At 41.5% G+C, this 21,101-nt stretch overlaps 1 protein-coding gene across 7 annotated transcripts in view; it reads right to left on the bottom strand.

The window, feature by feature from the left end:
• The window catches only part of PARP6 (poly(ADP-ribose) polymerase family member 6), a 345,720-nt gene extending 341,278 nt beyond the window's left edge, over nt 1-4,442 (bottom strand). For all 7 annotated transcript variants that reach the window (XR_013609848.1, XR_013609850.1, XR_013609849.1 and 4 more), the window contains exon 1: nt 4,196-4,442. The gene's annotated coding sequence lies outside the window, so the exon portion shown is untranslated. The remainder of the gene's footprint in view (nt 1-4,195) is intronic.
• Between the last annotated feature and the right edge of the window lie 16,659 nt (nt 4,443-21,101).

The following is a 21,101-nucleotide window of genomic DNA, read 5'->3' as shown; positions in this document are numbered from 1 at the left end:
GTAGATCTTGTCAGGAATCAAACAGAATTTGAGTTAGTGAGCAATGCATGTAGATGACATCACTGTTTGCCTTTTAATCATGTCCAGTTATCATTCCTTCCCCTTCTAGGAGGAATAAAAACAATTTATTGCGGTATTAATTGAACTCCGTTGTTCCTACAACAAATGCATGTATTACATATGGTGTTGTCTCTCAACAAGCTATATTCAGGTCAGTGCTTGTTATAAATCCTATGTCTGTCTACTGGCCTTTTCTTTATTTTAGTGAGGTACCTTGACTTTGTGCATTCAAGGGAATGTAGGTACCCTGAATAAAATTTCCTGGAGGCACTAATCTTTATTGCGTTGTAGTTCAAAATCATGGTCATATTTCCACACTATTCTCAGGACTCTAACTCCTTGATGGATAATATACTTCCACCCAGAGGAAAGCCTCTGAGAGATCCTGTTGACTCTGTGCCTGTACTCCGCTTACTACACACTAGCATTACATCACCATCAGATTATTTATTTAGGAGTTTTATAAAGTGCTGCACCTCACTTAGGACACTTCAGAGCACTAGAACAAACATTTTTATCAATCATGAAACCATGAAAGATCTTACAGATGCGAGTTAAGGGTCCATCCAGATTCATATGATGCTCCTAGAATTGGCATTATTCAGTCGGCTCCAAGAAAATACTGTGAATAATTGAAAGCCACTGTGCAAAATTCTGTTTTCGGGAATTTCCTGAATTGAAACTCCTGGTGGGTAGTAACACTCCAGTATCAATGTATAAACCCTATCAATAAGGTACAAACTATTAATGATGCCTACCACCTTTGCTCTGTACTCCATTCAAAGTACATAATAAACTATTATCTAGTAGGTCACTCCACATGAATGCATGACATTCCTTGGTGTACACATGATAATAGGACCCCTCAAACTAAGCATGACACTTCACAGTGAAAGCATGCCCCCTTACCGCCTGTGCATGGAACAGCACCATCTATGTATGACACCCCTCCATCATGCAACGCCATGGTGACATGCAAGACCATGGTAGCAGACTGTATACGAACCAACTGCTTGAAGCTCAACTTTGACAAGACAGAAGTACTGTTCTTTGGCAACAAGACCTCCCCGTGAGATTCCACCTGATGGCCATCAGAGCTAGGACCAACACCCACAGACCACGCAAGAAAGCTAGGAATCATCCTAGATGACAAGCTTAATAAGACAGCTCAAGACATTGCGGTGTGCACCTGCCTCCTGCTTCCACATACTACGGATGCTGCAAAAGATCTTCAAATGGTTGCTTCAGAACACAAGACTGACTGTCACAAAAGCACTCATTACCTGCAGGCTGGACTAGGGCAACACTCTGTAAGACAGAATCTCCAAATAACTCCTGCACAGACTCCAGACTATCCAGAATTCAGCTGCACAACTCATACTCTACCTACCATGCCGCACCAACATCACACTGCACCTCAGGAAACTTCACTGGCTCCCCATTTACAAGCAGTCAATTCAAACTTCTCACACACCCATACAAAGCACTACACAACACAAGACCAGAATACCTGACCTGCTGCATATACTATTACCAACCACCAGACACCTCTGCTCTGCCTCTCTCTCACTTGGGCATCCGCCCGCATCCGCAAAGGTAAAACTGGAACGCAGCTCATTCTCCTAAATCGCACACAAGACATGGAACACCCTCCTTCAACACATCAAATACCACTCCTCACTTACTGAGTTCCGCAAGAAGCTGATGACCAGGCTCTTCATATAAGCACCTTTGAACCACACACCTTACCCAAGCACCTGGATAACCTCTCGGTTGATTAGTGCACTATACAAATCAACATGACATGCCAAGCATGACACCTAACAGTCAAAGCAAGAAGCCTAGCAACCTGTGCATGAAATATCACCAGCTATTTGTGACACCTTTCCATCTAAGCATGACACCTTACAATCTATGTACGCCCCTCCAGCCTCAGTTGCATGACACTTCACCTAATGAGTATGACACTTGCCAACTTGGGAATGACACACTGACATGCTTGCATAGAACCCTACCATCAATACTTGGCACCCACTTCAATTCAAGTAATAGATAGTTTATTGTTTTAATAAGAAGACATAACCCAGGCTTCTCCAACAGGTAGCTTGTGAGCTATTAGTAGCTCTTCGCCTACCTGTAAATAGCTCTCCTGTGTGCAGTCCAGCCTTCTAAATGTGAAGCTTTGGCTTGGCTGAATTAATATTTACATACTAACATGTAGGGGGTCATTAGGAGCCCGCCCGCCACCCTTGTGGTAAACGGGACCGCCCGCCTAAAGGGCGGGGGTCCCGATGTGTGCATTAGGATGCACCCACCACAGTGGCGGGCGCATCCCTCATATTTAACATTGTGGCGGGCGGTGCTCACTGCACCGACCGCCACAATCTTAAATAAGAATGCACGCATTTGCATACACGAAGCGGCAGGCACCGCGCTGTGCCTGCTGCTTGGTGTATGCAAATGCTGGGGGGTACCACAGGTACCCCCCCTTTACACCCACCACCTCGGCCTTCACCAGGGGGGCCCGCAGGGGGCCCCCAAAGCAGAGACCGCCTGCCTTTCCGTGGCGGCATCGCCGCCGCGGAAAGGCACCTATACCCGCACATCATAATATGGCTGGTGGTGTCCATTGGACACCGCCACCATATTAAGCCCTTTCCGCCGCGGTCGCAAGGCGACAGGGGCGGAAAAGCGGCGGGCGGTCTTTTCGTCCGCCGTGGTCCCCCCCGCCATACTAATATGGTGGGGGGAATTAGGGAAACAGTGTCGGGCGGATTGCCTCCGCCAGGCAGGCGGTGGCTACCGCCAGCCTGGCGGAGGCAATCCGCCCGACATTGTAATGGGCCCCTAAGTGTGTGTGTTTGAGATAAAGAAAAATGCATTTTCAGAACTCATAAGTTGAGGTTTAGAGAAAAATGGCTCCAAGCTATATTTAAAGCTGATAGTTGAGCAATAAATCATGTGGTGTTAGAGGGACTTACAAGTACTATCATAACCTTGTTACAAGGGGCATTGCAACTATGGCTGTCATCTATAACCCAGGAAGAGCAATTCAAAATTGATCAAAAACGTTTTTTTATTAGTCACTCAGCCTGATGCACTGAGGTGGTCACTGCTGACAATCTTGCATGAGATGGCCACTAATGTAATCTTGTCTGGTGTGTCACTATTACAACACTAATACTATCAGCAGGTCAGGATGATGTTCATTTAACAGGAGTAGCTCTTATTACAGAAAAGGTTGGAGCCCCCGAATAATCGTATACAAGCAGTGCAGTCAACATCAGCAGGTGTCCATTAATCCTTTACTGAAGCAATGGCAGATGAACAAAGAGTCCCACCATCTAACAGGCCACGTCACCATCTATTCATGATACCTTGCCATTTAAGTCTGATAAAAACCAACCATATGGGCATGAGTGTTCTCACCATGCATATATGGCACCGCAGTACACCATCTGTGCCTGGCATCTCACGATCCAAGCACAGCTCACAATTTATGATATCCACCCATCTACACACGGCACCCCACCGGTCACACGTACCACCCCAATTTTTGTGTATGACACCCAGCCAGCTAGTTATGCACCCTCCACACGATACAGGCTTGAGAAACTGGGTTTGCATGGCCCACCGTGTGTGTGACACATATCTATGCAATATTCATGCATAACAAATCAGTAACTATTAAGCATCAATGAACCATATTCCATCCTAGCTCAAAGGCACAGCTGAAATTATCACTTGCCCATTGCATCCCACCTTCTATCTATAACAAGACCCTGCTAGCCAATCACAGTCCCATCTTTATTGCAGCACCTCAGAGCCCCCCGCCCCGCCGCGCTCGGGCCTAAGCCCGTGCTACAGGTGACACCTATCCCTTTCCTCCGACCACCCTGTAAGCTGCTGTCAGAGTGCGGACGCAGGGGACGCGCTGCCTCAGGTGGGGCTGGCTCGTCTCGAGGCGCTTATTTACTACACAGTGCATAGCGCTTATTTAGTACACAGTGCATAGCGGTCAGAGGACAGAATCCTCGCCGTGCCAGCCACTCTCCTAGGGGCATTCCACTGCCCAGAATACCGCCCGCGCTGTCAAACAGCCCCCCAGAATTGTATTTACATAGCAGATACCCACTTGTGAGAGCAGCAGGGCCGGGTCACCAGGAAAGGCAGCCGGACCTCAGGAGCAAGGACGAGCGCGTCTGCCGGGGAAGGGAGGGGGCTGTCTTCCGGTATGCAGAGGTCGGGAGGGGGCAGCGGTGAGAGGCAGGAGCAGGCAGCGCCCAGCAGGCCGGTCCCCGGCTCAGGCAGGCAGGCTGGTCCTCCCTTTGTTATTGCTGTCAGAGAGCAGCACACAGGAGCCCGGCTGCACTGCGCATGTCTCGATCTGTCAGGCAGGCGGCGGTCACGTGGCCTGCTCTCAGCTGAGCCTTCTGCACAGGGCGCGCGAAGGAGGGGGCCGGGGGAGTGCGGGAAAGATGCACTTGGAGCCTACTGACAACATGGCACCTGAGTGATGTAATGGCATGCGTAGCCAATCACGCTGCGAACGAAAGGACCACTGTCGAGAGGTACACAATCGTATTATTAATGGAGGGGAGAGAGGGAAGAGCTGTGCGTGCATTTTACATAAAATAACTACCATGCCACTTTATGCCACACAAGATATTAGAGATAACTTGTTTTTATTTAGTTTTTGCTTTGCTGTCATAGTCGAATGTAGGGCTGTAAATATTTGCTTTTTACTGCTACCAGCAGAGGTACTGCTAAGTGTACAGAAGGGGCACTCTCAGGTCGTTCGCTACTCTCACGTCCCCTTAAAGGAGTTCCCAAGGAGACTGAGTAATAAGAGCCGTGTTTTTTTCTTGCAATGTTTGCTCTGTGTTTAAAGGCAGAACCACAATGGCAAGCAGTTTATTCTGATAAAGTGCTGTGAAATTCTTTTAACGTGGACATTTGTGTTTACCTTGATTTTTATTTCTGCATGCAAAGTGAGAGAATCTCATATTTCCCCAACTAAAAATAGTGGGCTGCAGGGTGGAGGTGTGATTTGACCAACGTTCGAGATGGATTTTTTCCACGAGGAACAGAGTCAGTGCTGATTTGCCTTAGATGGGCCTATATCTAGAGTGACACGGTGTGTCAGATGACCTAAAACCCAGAAAGAACGGAATGGATGCACTATATACACACTAGCACATTCTGTAATGCCCCAGATACTTTCACGTACCACACTGCATTAATAATAAGGCCTATGTTTAAATCAATTGGGAAGGTACTGACAATACAGCAAATCCCACTCGAGTCCCAACACCGAATGTTGGTAGCCGCCAGTAGGGGAGATCGATGTGGGAGGGAGTTCAAAGTTTACCATGTTTACGGATAGTAATGTAACGTATACAATTCACTGCAAGGCACACATATAGAACTCTGTATTGACAGCATTTCTGTTATAGACTGGCATCTTGACATGATGCAAGACATATGTAAACAGTAAAATATTTGGTCATATTTGATGTGCCCTGCTGTGATATCACGTATTGTATGAACTATGAAAACCCAATAAAATTTGTGGGGAAAAAAAGAGTGACTGAGGTGATGTCTGAAGAGTAAGCAGCAGCAGGCCCGGACTGGCAATAGCGGGCACTGAGCAATCCCCCAGTGCGACGCACGGGTGGGGGCCGGTTTTGGACCCTTGGGGGCCGTTTTTGTTACAGGGCCGTTTTTGCAGCATAGCTCTAAAATCGTCCCTGTACCAAAATCGGCCGAAACCCGGCCCCGGCAAAGAGCTCGGCGGCATCTCCAACTGATCCAGCGGCCTATAGGAAATATATCATAAGCAACGTTACCCAACTTTACAATACTCACTAAAATATATTCACAAGCCCATAAACTAACATGACATATTTTGACCAATTGAATCATGTGACCTAATTAACCTATTCACAAAATATATACATTTATATACAACTTTAGTAAAACGAATTCATCACACCTTAACAAACCCTATGATTAATTAAGCCACTGTGGCGAAAAGATCTGCTATTAGTAACCTAAACTCATATAAAAACAAGGCCAGCTTGATTTTTATAGAATGTTTATTTAACTAATATTTAAAAAAGTGCGTTAAAATCTTTTATTAAAGCATTTTTAATTAAAGTCTTTGCAAATGATAATGACAGTTTAAGTAAATTTTTAAAAGCAAAATTCAAATAGAAAATAGTAGTTTGGCATCATTAAAATTCTAAGTTCCTGACTACTCTTGCTATATAAAAGGATAAAGGGTAAAATCTTTAGGGCCTATAGAGTCTCTTACGTGCTCCAAGAGAAGTCCAACAGCACGACACTCCCATCTAAAGGTCAGCAAGAAGCAGCACCCTCTTCCCCGGGAGAAGGGTTTTTATACCTTTCTACGCTAAACTAATCTATGAAAACTTATATTCTTCTGCTCAAGTCAAAGTCTGATTGGCTGTCAAGTGACATGCCATCATGTCATTTCGTCTTCTGAACCTTAGTTCCGTCTCTTTCTTAGAGTCCATTGTCCTTTACTTTTCGAATAGCGAGACTTCCTCCAGTTTGCAACATTATAATAACAGAGTTCATAGCTTCCTCAGCTTGTCATACTCCTCTGCCGGTTCCTGGCCTTGGCCTTGCTTGACTAAAGAACAGTCAGCTCATCACGTTTCATTTTTCATCGCGTTAATAATTTTTGCCAGGGGATGCGACCACATTTGGACTCTTGCTTTTCTCCGAGCAGAATTTTCTCTCAATCACGAATGCACTAGGCCTCAAAAAATGTTTTCACGTTAACTAGTATATAAACAAACATAAAGGAATAATTAATGCAAGAAATGAAATTCATTCTGTTACCCACCCATCATCGCTAATGATTAACCCATTAGTCTATATTACCTAGAAGAACCAAACAAATAAAGCAGCATTTATATCTACCATTCTTCCTTTAATCCAGCAGGATTCTCCGCATACCTGTATAAAATAAAAGACACCACGTAGACAAAAGCATACATAAAATAGGCACATGTCATTAATTAAACAGCCGCAATTAATATTGATAAGACAATAGACAAACAAACAAGGTTAGTAAATTATTCTTAAAACGTACTTGCTGCAACATAGAGCACATAATGTTATTCCCGCGTGTTCGTGTATGCAACTTTAATCTAGTTTGAATTAATAAACACACAACACACATCATTATTAATATTATTAATTATTTATGGAAGAGTAACTTCACGAGCTGAAATGAATACATTTCTGAAACTCGCTCCATCAACTCCCTCATCTGGTGATTTTCAAATCACCACACCACACCCAAAATTTAACAAATTTTATCTAAAATGAACATGATTTGATTTCACTGTGTTAGTATTTCTAAAGACTTGTTTCAGCTGTGTTTTTACAACTATCATTTTGAGCTCTACGAAACTCCTCCATCTCTATCTCTCTCTCTTGTTCCTTTCTGATTTTGTAAATTCTTCTTTTTTCTTTCATGTACCTCTTTCTCTTGTGTAACATGCAACTGATCCTAATCAAAACTATCACAAAAATTATTACAAACAAAGGTGTTAGAATCTTGCCAAGAACTGAACCACCAATTACTTGAGACCAGTTTTAATAGCCTGAAATCTTTTGGAAAGACGTTCTGAAAAATCATTTTCTTCTAATGGAACTATTTCCGAATGTATCTCTGTGATGTTCTTAATGTACATTTCAATGTTTCTACTTTCGTCCGGGATATATGTACAGCAATGCTGGACATGTAAAATGCCGCAGACTCCTCCCTCTTTTGCCAAAAGTATGTCTAGGGCAAGACGGTTTTGCATCACCATCGATCTAATTGCAATAACCTCGGTATCCACTAATTGGAAGCCACCAGCTGTGTCAGTTGACAATCTGTCAACTATTGTGGACAATTTTCTGATTCTACCTGCATTCAGGGTAATACCTACTAAAGGTATCACTGCCTCAAAAATGTCTCTTAAAATTTCTGAGAAACTTTCTCTTTTGTATCTGTTTACATGATTATTGATTGCAAATTAACCTTCTGTATTTCTGTCAACGTGAAAAATCTTTGGCAACACAAGACCAACAAAACACGTCCCATACCAATGGTCCGGGAGGTTATAATAGGCTTTGTCTCCACAGACAAAATAAATTCCAGGAAAAATTGGGTCTTTTCCACCTTTGAATCCCCAACCCCCCATGATCTGATAAGTGTCTTCACAATTGCTAGCTCCCACAAAATAATTATCAAAAAGTGTGTTATCTCTTCTAATGCAAAGCTTGCCACTAATTGGTTTGTCTATGTGAATTGCAACATTATCAAAAGATTTGCCATTAAACTTTTCATCCTCCTTCTGCCAAAACTTGGATTTGGTCTGTTTAACAATTTCATTTCTTTTATGAATTGCCCTTCTCTCTTCAACAAGATTCAGGAAAGACTTTTCTTCAGCTCTCAATTTGCAGGTTAAATTATTTCTGTAAGCATACTCATAAGTAAGTTCATTAGTAACTAAAAAGAATTCCCTCATCTGTTTAGCTTGTTTATGTTTATTTAAAGCCTTTTAAATTTTTAGATTAGCAAAAATCTCATCATAATTTGAATAATAATATTCCAAACGACCAGTCTGATAAAATAAGCTAGCTAACACACTACAAGTCATGCCATAAGTAAGAGGAAGCATTTTGTATGTTACTCCCTCAGAAACAGAAGCAGGTAACTTTACGCAGATGTAACAATCTTTGACACCCATAACCTTAACATATTCACCTAAAAGTCTTGAAAAGGTATTGCTAGAAAAATCACTAACAGACCTGTCTTGATGAGTCTCTGGTCTGTGATCAATAACCTTGTTAGCTATGTTTATCTTGACTAACTAAAGCTTTGCTTGTCATATTGACCTTGTACATCTCCTTATCGATCCCTTATCGATCCCGAAAGGAAAAATGACAGCTAAAACTAACCAGAGCAGAATTAATATGAGCACACACATCAGAGTCATCTTGCAGCAATTTTTAAAAATGGAACATTTCGAGGTACTACGTTTCAGAACTGAAGGCATTTTTACTATCCTTGTCACAGAAAAAGATATTTTTTTTTTAAATATGTCTATATCTAAAACCTAAAATTCTAAAATACTAAACACCTCCCTTTTTAAAATATGTATATATATATTTTTTTAATCCCTCTAACAACTTTTCTTCAACCTTGCGTCACAAATTTTTCTCCAGCTAAACACAATTTCTTCGACCTTGTGTCACCTAACACAATTTCTTCAGCCTTATGCCAAAAACAGAAACCTAAATTCTAACAGATTAGTAGTTCAATCATTGTCACTGTAGTCCTCAATTTCTTCCTGACTGCTACTATGTATCTCAACTACAGGTGGGATAATTATATAAGCCCACTCCGGAGACTTATATTTTTGATTTGGTTTCAAAATTCTCTTTGTTTTTCTAGAGACAACTTCTATTTTCTTTCCCACCTCTTTTTTCTTTTCAGGGTCTCCCTGACTAGTAATCTCATTCACTTGTTCTTTTGATTTGTTTATCAATCTATATCTCACCCCTCCATTTTCACCTGGCCAAATATCACCTTTTCTTAGAATTTTCTTCTTTGGCTCAGTCACATTCAATTCGTTTCTCCAAGATCTCTTTCTCAATCTGCTTATTTGATAATCTTCATCACTTTCTCCAGAGTCACTGTCAGAAATTTCAATTCTTGACTCAGGTACTTCTTTACTCAGCAGCTTCACTCCGTTAGGAACTTTACTTCCCCCACTGGTACTCGGTAATTCGTTTTCTTCTTCAATTACCTTCAACTTCTCAGCTTCAGATTTCTTGTTCCTATTTTCAGAGCTTCTTTTCTGCTTTTCAATACTCTCCTGGTCTTGAATCACAATCTGATCAGATTCTTTTACTTCTTCAGCTTCTTTTTCAGATTCTTCTGTTATTTCTTTTTCTAGCAGATCTTCATCATCCTCAGAGTCCACAATAATGACTTCTAAATCTTTTTCAGTCAAATCTCCATTTACAGATGTATTCTCCAGATGTCGACTTTCTTGTCGATCTTCAAAATCTGGATTTATTTCAGCTTCTTCTTCAGAATCTGAATCATCCGTTGTATCATTTTCTTCATCAGAGTTTTCAGGTGTAGGTATAGCAATAGTATGACTAGGATGAATCCACCTTTTTATTCCTCTACACTTTACTGCATTTGTTGTCACTAGTATCACCTGTCTCGGTTTCTGCCACCTCGGCACTAGACAGTTCCTTCTTCGGTGAACTTTTGTTCCACCCAATCTCCAGGTCTCAAATCATGTGTTTGCACTTTGTCTCTTGACTGTACTTCAGTTCCCACCTGATTAGACACAGAAGTCACGACATCAGATAACTTCTTACAGTATTCTAAAATTGCACTGTCATTAATGCTCAACAGTTTTCCCACTGGTATAAATGCTTGTCTCATGACTCTGCCCATGAGTATATCATGTGGACTTAAACCTGTCTTTTTATCTGGTGTACTTCGTAGAGTCATCAAAACAAGTGGAAGAGCATCTGTCCACTTTATACCTGTAGCTAAACACATTTTTCCTATTCTGTTTTTGATCGTTCCATTTATTTGCTCTACGACTCCAGATGCCTCTGGTCTGTATGCACAGTGCAACTTCTGTTCAATGTGTAAGGCTTCACAAATCAATTTCAACAATCTGTTATCAAAATGACCTCCTCTATCACTCTCTATAGTTACAGGGAATCCGTATCTTGGTATAATCTCTCTCAAAAGTAACTTTGCTACAGTAATTGAATCACTGTGACGTGTGGGGAATGCTTCTACCCATCTTGAAAACAAACAGACAATTACCAAAACATATTGTAGCCTGTTGTGTTTGGGCATTTCAATGAAATCCATCTGCAACCTGGTGAAAGGACCACCCTCCCGTCCTATGGTTCCCGTTCCCACAATCGTCTTTCTATTTGGGTTCATTTGTTGGCAAGTCAAACATCTCTGACAGAGAGATTCTGCAATCGTTCTAAATTTGGTATTAACCCAAGTTTCTTTGAAAAGTCTAATCATTGAATCTCTTCCAATATGACCTGGACCATGGTACATTCTGGCCATGTCAGCAATCATACAATTTGGTAAAACTATCCTGCCATCTTTGTAAGTCCAAACTCCATCCTCATCTCGCTGCCTACATTCTGCCTTTAACCATGTGTCTTTTTCCTCATCATCAGCTTCATCTTGTAAATCCTTGACTTCCTGCCATGTCTCAACTACTGATGTTAGCATTAATTAATTCGAAGCATGTTCATTGACCTTTTCCCGATTAAGTGCAAAATTGTTTCTTGCACAATACTTAGCAATTTCATCTGCATAAACATTTCCTTTGGTGATAAAATCTTCACCCTTCTGATGAGCAGCACATTTTACTACTGCAATTTCCTTTGGCAACTGTATGCCATCAATCAATCTTTTGATAAATTTTGCATTTCTGATAGGTGAACCTGCTGATGTCATGTAGCCTCTCTGAGACCAGAGCTGTCCATAATCATGTACAACTCCATACCCATATTGGCTATCAATTATTATCGTTATTCTCAAGCCCTTCGCTATTTCACATGCACGAATTAAAGCAATCAATTCAGCTACTTGTGCTGAACGAATTCCTTCAAGACATGATGCTTCCACAACATCTGCAACTGTGCAGACTGAGTAAGCTGCTCTTAAAACACCTCCTTCTGACCTCAGACAAGAACCATCTACAAAGTAGACATGATCTGAAATAGGCAAAGGTACATCTTTAATGTCTTGCCTTGGCTTGGTACAGTATTCTAGAATATCCAAGCATTCATGATCTGCCTCATTTTCATTTCCTATTTCAGTTATAGTACCATCAGGCAACAATGTGGAAGGATTTAGATTTACACATCTTGCTATTGAAACATTATCTGATCCTAGAATTATTTTCTCATACTTAGTGAGTCTATTGCTTGTTAGATGCTGTGTTTTGCTCGCTCTGCGGTCACCCACCAGTACGAGCTTTTTGATTATATTGACTCCCACGCACCAGACCTTTTTTTTTTGACAGAAACCTGGTTCAAGGATGATTCCCTCCCCAACCTGCTAGCTGCCCTACCATCTACTTATTCGGCTATCCGAGCGGATCGCCCTGAGGGCAGGCGAGGCGGTGGAGTGGCTCTAATAGCTCGAGCAACTTTCAACTTCCAGCTTCTCCCTTCCCCCCCAATTCCTGACGTGGACTATCTGTTAGCTCGTTCGACCTCGCACCAGGTTCCTTTCACTTTTGCTTTAATTTATCGTCCCCCTCAGTCTACCCCCTCTTTTCTTTCCGACATTCAGTCCCTCCTAGCCACACTGGTGATCAATAACTCCTCCGTACTAGTTTTGGGAGATCTTAATTTTTGGCCGGATGACCCTGCTGAGAGCCCTCAGTCCAGGGATTTCACCAACCTCATGCTTAGCCTTAATTTTATACCAATAGTTCATGGCCCGACACATACCCACGGCCACACGTTAGATCAAATCTGGGTACTAAACATTCCGTCAACATCCCCCACAATAGTTCCCTGCCCTTGGTCAGATCATTTTATCATCACCTTCTCTCTTGCCCTAGCCCCGATAACTAAGCCCCAACTCCCCAAAAACACCCGGGTTAGGAAATGGGGCAAAGCCAACATGCCCTCTCTCTGCTCGACTTTGGCGAACACCAGTCCAGAGTTATCGGGCCTCACAGCCGCCTCGCAACTGGCCGCCATCGACAACTGGCTGACCGTGGCAGGTGATGAATTTGCCCCTTTAAAACGTCTTACGGTCAAACGAGCCCATGCCGCCAACCGCTGGTTCACCCCGGAACTAAAAAAACTGAAGTTGGCAGCACGGAGGGCTGAGCGAGTCTGGCGAAGATCTTATAGCCCTGAGCAGAAGACAGCCTACTTGTCCGTGTTACAAGTTTACAAAAAGGGTATCCTTGTAGCTAAAACTGAGTTCTATACGAACAGGGTGATGGCAGCAGAGTCTCAACCCAAGGAGATATTTGCTACGATTCACGAACTGGCTTCATCTGGCAGAACTGCGCCTACCATCCCTCCATCCCAGTCCCTCTGTAACTCACTCAATGAGTTTTTTATTGACAAGGTCGTTAAAATCAAACTCAACATCCCACCTTCCTCCCCCACATTTGTCAACCCTTCCCCTCCCTACATGGGTCCTAAATTGACTACCTTCCCTCTGTTAACCACCGAGTCTCTTCTTCCGCTGCTGGTCCGAGTCAAGTCTGGCTCCCCTTTGGACTTCGCCCCAGCTTACATCCTTAGGGAAATTTATGTAGCGTGTCCCACACCGGCTCTGACCCTCCTCAACGACTCACTTACACTGGGCTCTGTTCCCAGTTTTCACAAATCAGCAGTGGTTGTCCCAATTATAAAAAAATCGGGTGCTGACCCAACCTCCCCTGCCAATTATCGCCCCATCTCCCTTCTACCCTACCTAGCAAAAGTCCTTGAGACTCATGTTACGACCTCTCTGAGTGCTCACGTAGAAGCCAATGACTGCCTCTCCTCCCATCAAGCCGGGTTCAGACCCCTGCACTCTACGGAGAAAGTGGTGATCTCGGTGATGGACAGGCTACGGGAAGGCATTGACATCAAGATCCCTCAAGCCCTGATACTTTTAGATCTATCCGCCGCTTTTGACACGGTGGATCATTCCATTCTTCTCTGCCGTGTCAGGGCGGCGGGCATTGAGGGCTTGGCCTTCTCGTGGCTTGAGTCATTTTTAGCCGGGAGAACCCAGGCGGTCCATCTCACCGGCTTCTCCGCGGCCTCTCGTAGGGTTGAGTGTGGGGTCCCCCAAGGCTCGTCACTCTCCCCCCTTTTATTTAATTTGTACATCTTCCCCCTCATTTTTATGTTACAGCAGCTGGAGGTCACGGTGTTCAATTACGCCGATGACCTCCAACTAATTTTTAACCTCTCCAACTCCCCTTCATCTGCCGAGAACGTCCAGTCAGTGATGAGACTCATCCAGGACTGGATGAACTGCAATCACCTCAAACTTAATCCAGACAAAACCGAGCTGGTCTTGACTGGAGGTGGTTGCAGTCCATGGTCCCCTTCCTTCTGGCCCCCTTCACTCGGTGTCCCTCCTTCTCCTGTGCCTAAAGTTAAAACCCTTGGGATTTTTCTGGATTCACAACTTTCTGTTCACTCACACGTTAGCTCAGTCGTCTCCTCTTGTTTTTTTTCTTTGAGAACAATTAGGAAGGTTTCCCGTTTCTTTTCTCTCCCCGCCTTGAAAATCATCGTGCTAGCCTTGGTATTGTCCCGTATTGATTACGGCAACGTAGTCTACAACGGGGCTCCCGCTTACGCAATCCACCGCTTGCAGCTGGTAATGAACCAGGCTGCGCGCCTGATTCATGGCCTCCCCAAATACCATCGGGCCAGTCCACTACTAAAGGCGCTGCACTGGCTGCCGGTGCGGGAGCGTGCTCTCTTTAAGCTCGGCTGCCTTACTTTTCAGGCAAGAGCCGGGACTGCCCCTAAATTTCTTTGTTCCGCTGTCACTCTTTATCTCCCTGGCAGAGAGCTCCGCTCTTCCCACGCGGCCCTCCTAGCCATCCCCCGATTTAAGAAACTGAGAGCTGGCGGCGCGAGGTTCGCTGTTTTGGCCCCTACCTTTTGGAACTCCCTCCCTGTTGCCCTCCGCACTGTGCCCTCCTATACCCAGTTCCGGAGGGACCTTAAAACTTTTCTTTTCATTAAAGCCTATTCTGTTTAAACTCCCCCCCTTCGCTCTCATCCTCTGTTATCGCAATAGCGCCATGAAACCGCTGGGTAGAAGTGCGCTGAACAAATGCTTTTAAATTCAAATTCAAATTTTGCTTCTTGTAAGGAGAATCTCAACTGAATGTGGAACATAGACTTTTACAGGAAATCCCATTATAATTCCCTCACTCTGTTCATGGCTTACACTAGTTGCTGCAACTGCTTTTAAGCAACCTGGTAATGCTTTTGCAACTGGATCAAGTACTGCTGAGAAATAGGCAATAGGTTTTCTCAGATTTCCATGTCTCTGTATTAACACAGACAATGCACATCCTTCCTTTTCACTACAATACAGCTCAAAATCTTTCTCGTAGTCTGGCATGCCAAAAGCTGGAGCTTCACACAAGCTTCTTTTTAACTTTTCAAAAGCTTCCAACTCAGTTTCAGTAAGGATAATTGGATCTTTTATGTCTGATTTTGTCAATCTCTGCAATGGTTTCGCAATTACTGAAAATCCACTAATCCATTGACGACAGTAACCAACCATTCCCAGAAACATTCTGACTTGCCTTTGTGTTTTTGGAGGTTGCATTCCCTGAATCATTTTAATTCTCTCAATTGTAACTTGTCTGATTCCTTTCGCAATTCTATGGCCAAGGTATTTTACTTCTTGTTTGCAAAACTGCAATTTTGCAGGAGATACCTTATGTCCCTCATCTGCCAAATGATTCAAAAGAGTAATTGTATCTGTAACACATTTTTCTCTCGTTTTTGCTGCTACTAGAAGGTCGTCAATATACTGTACCAAAGTCGACCTGGTAAATCTAGATCTTCCAAAGATTTCTTTAACAACTCATTAAAGATAGAAGGACTCTCTGTATACCCTTGAGGAATTCTACACCATGCGAGGGTCCTACTCTGGAATCTGAACGCAAAGATTTCCTGGCTCTCTGGATGCAATGGAACAGTAAAGAATGCATTGCAAAGATCAATGACAGTATACCATTCTGCATCATGTGGAATTTGATAAAGAATGACTACAGGATTCGGAACAACTGGACAACAAGGAACAACAATTTGGTTAATCTTTCTCAAATCCTGAACAATTCTGTACGTCCCATTTGACTTTTTGATCCCCATAATCGGTGAGTTACAAGGACTGCTCTTAATTTCTTTTAAAACACCTTGTTTAATGAATTTTTCAATCACAGGAATGACACCCTCAATTGTTTCAGTTTTCATTTTGTACTGTGGAATGTTTGGAAAATCTATTCCCTGTTTCACAATTATTTTAACTGGATCCACATGTTTCATTAGACCCATTTCATTTCCTGTTAAATCCCAAATTTCAGCTTTGACTGTTTCTTTTAATTCTTCAGGTAAATTTTCTTTATCAAATACAGGAAATAATCCTGCTTCTTCCGCTTCAACCATTAACATAGTTAATTTGTACAGCCCATCTTCCTCCATTGTTTGTAATTCAATTCCTTCTGGAGAGCAATATATTCTGCAATTCATCTTGCATAATATATCTCTCCCCAACAAATTTACTGGACTGCTGTTGCAGACTACAAACCTGTGTTTGTCCTTATAGTTGCCAATTTCCACCTTCACAGGTTCTGTCAGATCTGTTTTAATTTGTTGATTACTTACACCGACCACTTGGATGGAATCCCCAGAGAGAGGTAGGTTTTCAATTTCCACTGATCTAACAGTAGAACGAGTAGCACCAGTGTCCACAAGAAAAGTGATTTCTACATCGTTCACTTTTCCATTTACATATGGACCAGACTGGTCAACCTCAAGAGTGGCTCCAATTACACACTCTTCCTCCTCTCTCGGGCACCGTCAGAAACAGTTATCAGAATCACTTCCTTGGTTTCCAGTTATCAAAAATTGTCCTGATGCATTTTGCACATTCGGTCTTTGAGCTCTTATTACCTGTTCACCTCCGCTGAATCCTGTACTTTGGTTATACCTCTGACCACCCCCGCAGTTTGGAAGAGGAGGTTGTGGAATCTGACTTTGCTGATGTACTAACTGTCGTTGGAGCTGTTGCTGAAGACTCAAGTCGTTTAACTGTTGCTGCAGATTTACATCGTTCTGCATCTGTGGATTTAATGCTGTATTTTTAAAATTTCTGGGCGGGTTTTTACACTCGCGCTTCCAGTGTCCAATTTCGCCGCAATTAAAGCAAGGTAATTTCTGTTTTAATTCTTCAATGTTAACATAACATTTTGACTTGTTAAAATTATTTTTGAACTTTCCCTGACCCTGATTCTGGTTTTGATTCTGAACAAAATTTACATTTTTATTCTCAAGATTTGCAATTTGATGTTCTGCTACTTTTACCTGTGCCTACATTGCTTTCTCTTTTAAATTCTTTTGTTTTACTTCCAATTCATCACTGCAGTATTTTGCCTTTCTCAAAATATCATCAACTGAATTTGACTGCCATCCGACAATATTATTTCTGATCATCTCTCCAATTTCTGGTCTAAGACCATAAACAAATCTGTAAATAAAATGGCTCATATCCTTTTCATCTCATTTTTCATAGCCACTGTACTGCTTAAAAACCAGTAATAACCTTTCATAGAATGAATGAACTGACTCTTTTGGTTCTTGATTAGTTCTGTCTATTTTACCCAATCAACTTCCTTTGGGGCAATTTTCTTTTTCAACCAGTAAATCACTTTGTCATATAGATCCATAACCTCAGATGCTGGAGCCCCTGTCTCTTTAATTCGCTCCGGTTCCACTTTTGGCCAACTCACAGCAATTTTACATTCTGTCCAAAGATCTGATGGGACAACTATGTCAAAGAATCCATCCAGATCAATCCACAGACCTTTCGAAACTTTGATAAATCTATCCACCTGCCGATACCATTCCACAGGCATTTCTCTCAGTCGAGGAAAATCATTTGTAAAAAGCAGAATATCCTGTCTTGACCATGGGACATGAACATATCCACCACCAGCGATTTCCCTCATTGGAAGTTGTCTAGATAGTTTTTCTAACCTTTTGTCTTCCTTCTTTTTGGTCCACTTCACTCTCCATTTACTCAGATCACCTAATCCTTTGATGTATACAATCAGCTCTTTTATGTGCATAATTCTTCCCATTGTATTAAAGTTCGCAATGTCTTTCTCAGTAAAATCTAATCTGTAATGTTTTCCAAAATTTTTTTGTTTACTCAAATCAAAATCCAACTCTGCAGCTAATTCTTCCAACTGATCATATTTATTTTTTGTTTTCCATTGAATGCTTTTGCTGATGAACAGAAGTTCATCATCCCGATAATACTTCAAACTGTCAGGACCAATTGTTCCAATTATTAACTCCTCTAAATCTGCTTTTAGTTTTGCCACATCAAGTTTAGAAGTGGACTCTGTTTTCTCTGATAATTCAGTATCTGACTCTGCACCCATTGGTGTTCTATTTAATGAACCTTGATTAAAAGTTAAATCAGGCATTTTTGTTTTCTCCCGCTGTATTTCAGTTAATTCCGAATAAAACTTTTCAGCTACTTTCTGAATTTCTGTATTTAATGGAATTGTTAAACCTGTTTGTTTAATTTCTCCTTTATCAAAAACAGGTTGGACAGGACCAATCGTTACTGGAACTGTCACCGCTTCTATGCCCTTTGATAATTGTCGAATTAATTCCTCTTTTGATCGTAAATATTCTGATGTATTTGTAACTTTCTCATCTCTCCCAGTTCCCATTGAATTTCTAGGAGCTTCTCTTCTCATTGGGGTTTCAGAAAAATTTCTACTCTCATCATAGACACTAGAAGGAGTTTCAAAAGATTCAGAATTATTCGGGTATAATCTGGGTAATTCTTCATTTAAAGGAGGTGCACACGGTGTGGTCCCTGGAGAAACCATCGGAGTAGACCATGAACAAGCTGGTTTTAGTGGGGTCTGCTTTTTATTTGTAGTAAAAATTTCTTCTAAAAGTGCATCTTCTGATTCACTTTCTACAACAGTATTATTTTTCTTTTGAGTATTCTTTTCACCTGGTATTCCAGAAACCATTTCTCTTATTACATAAAGACCTTCACACATATCTGCCTGTCTCCATATGCGCATCTTATCCTCATGTGTTTCTCGTTTGTAAATCGATGTTTTAGGAGGTCTAATTAAACCATTTGCTTCCTTCTGAAGTTGAAACATCTCATCCTCCCATTCAACTAAAGCCTCAAATTGAGTTGGTCTAGGCTTTGGAACAAGAGCTGTCATTCTTTCTCTTAAGTTTCTCAAAATCCTCATATTAAAGGAACCATTTTCTGGCCAAGCTAAAACTCCGTCATCTTTAGTGTAAATTTTCCAAACATCAAACCATAAGCAGGTATGATAACCATATTCACCTTCCATATATGCTGAAGGTGTTTTGTATTTATGAAGTAATTTTCCACCTCGCGTTTCAATTTTCTTATCGGGTAAAATAAAAATTTTAAATCTTTGAAACAATGTAGGCTTTTTCTCTACCTTTTTATAAAAATAACTCATTTTTAAATTAAATTCGCTTAATTGAAATGTTCGTAAACACTTCCTGTATGTTCCGCTAAACTAGCCAATCCGTGCGCGAAACACACCAACAGACCAATGAGGTTCAAGCTACGTCACCACCTTGTTCAACCAGTAAGAACAGAGTTTTCCACAAAAGCCAATCAGTGTCTAGCTCGTCTAAATCACGTGAGCCAATCAGAATACAAGCTGTGACGTATGCTATCCAATCACAGCGCGGACGTGTGACGTACACAGCCGCTGCGGTTTCTCGCGTCTCACTCCCAGCGCTCACTTCTCCTTCACAAAAACTTTTCACAGCGCCATTTTAAGAACACTTTTTCAATGAAAACTCAACTAATAACGACAGAAAGAACAAACCATTTGTCTGTTTCTCTAAAATAAAGTGATAGAATTTACAAACATACAAGAATTCTTTTGCGTGGAAATAGACGACGCTACTCTCACAGAATATACATTCGTCGATAAAGTAAATTTTTACTCTACCCTTCAAGCAGGTAATAACGAACTCATTTCCCTCTGAATGCACATTAAGTAACAATTCAAAGTTTGACTCGAACGGAATTACAGAATCATTTACACACTTTCTAACGGAAATTTTACCCTAACTACATACACGCGAAAATCATGGCAGGACTTTAACCAGCCATAGAAATCCTTAACCGTTAGCAAAATAAACTATGTTATCCTACCCTTCATACAAGCTCGAATATATTCTATTACTCTTTTCACAGTGAGTTTTAGAACGGGCTCTCTGTCCCTATACTCAGAGCCAAAATTTCATAGATAATTTTTACTATACATACACTCAATCTGGCATACCTAAATCCCTAACATGTGTTGTACGACCACAACACTTGTGATATAAATTAATACCACTATTCTGAAACAGATCAAATGCACTGTGTAACTTCACTCTTGTCACACTACTCTGTACCGGTACAACTAGGATTTTTCACACTGCAGAAAAAACCCTTTCAACTACACGTAACGAAAGTGAACGAACTCAACATATGTTAGACATCGATCCTATGTAACTACCATATAACATGTTGGTTACCATAGCAACCATATCTCTGCTACCAGGAAATTGATCCAGCGGCCTATAGGAAATATATCATAAGCAACGTTACCCAACTTTACAATACTCACTAAAATTTATTCACAAGCCCATAAACTAACATGACATATTTTGACCAACTGAATCATGTGACCTAATTAACCTATTCACAAAATATATACATTTATATACAACTGCAGTAAAACGAATTCATCACACCTTAACAAACCCTATGATTAATTAAGCCACTGTGGCGAAAAGATCTGCTATTAGTAACCTAAACTCATATAAAAAACAAGGCCAGCTTGATTTTTATAGAATGTTTATTTAACTAATATTTAGAAAATTGCGTTAAAATCTTTTATTAAAGCATTTTGTAATTAAAGTCTTTGCAAATGATAATGACAGTTTAAGTACATTTTTAAAAGCAAAATTCAAATAGAAAATAGTAGTTTGGCATCATTAAAATTCTAAGTTCCTGACTACTCTTGCTATATAAAAGGATAAAGGGTAAAATCTTTAGGGCCTATAGAGTCTCTTACGTGCTCCAAGAGAAGTCCAACAGCACGACACTCCCATCTAAAGGTCAGCAAGAAGCAGCAACCTCTTCCCCGGGAGAAGGGTTTTTATACCTT

The sequence above is a fragment of the Lissotriton helveticus genome, chromosome 3_2 (genome assembly GCF_964261635.1).
Source record: "Lissotriton helveticus chromosome 3_2, aLisHel1.1, whole genome shotgun sequence".
Lineage (NCBI taxonomy): Eukaryota > Metazoa > Chordata > Amphibia > Caudata > Salamandridae > Lissotriton > Lissotriton helveticus.
Note: the sequence above shows the minus strand (reverse complement) of the source record. Positions and strands in the feature narration are given on the sequence as shown.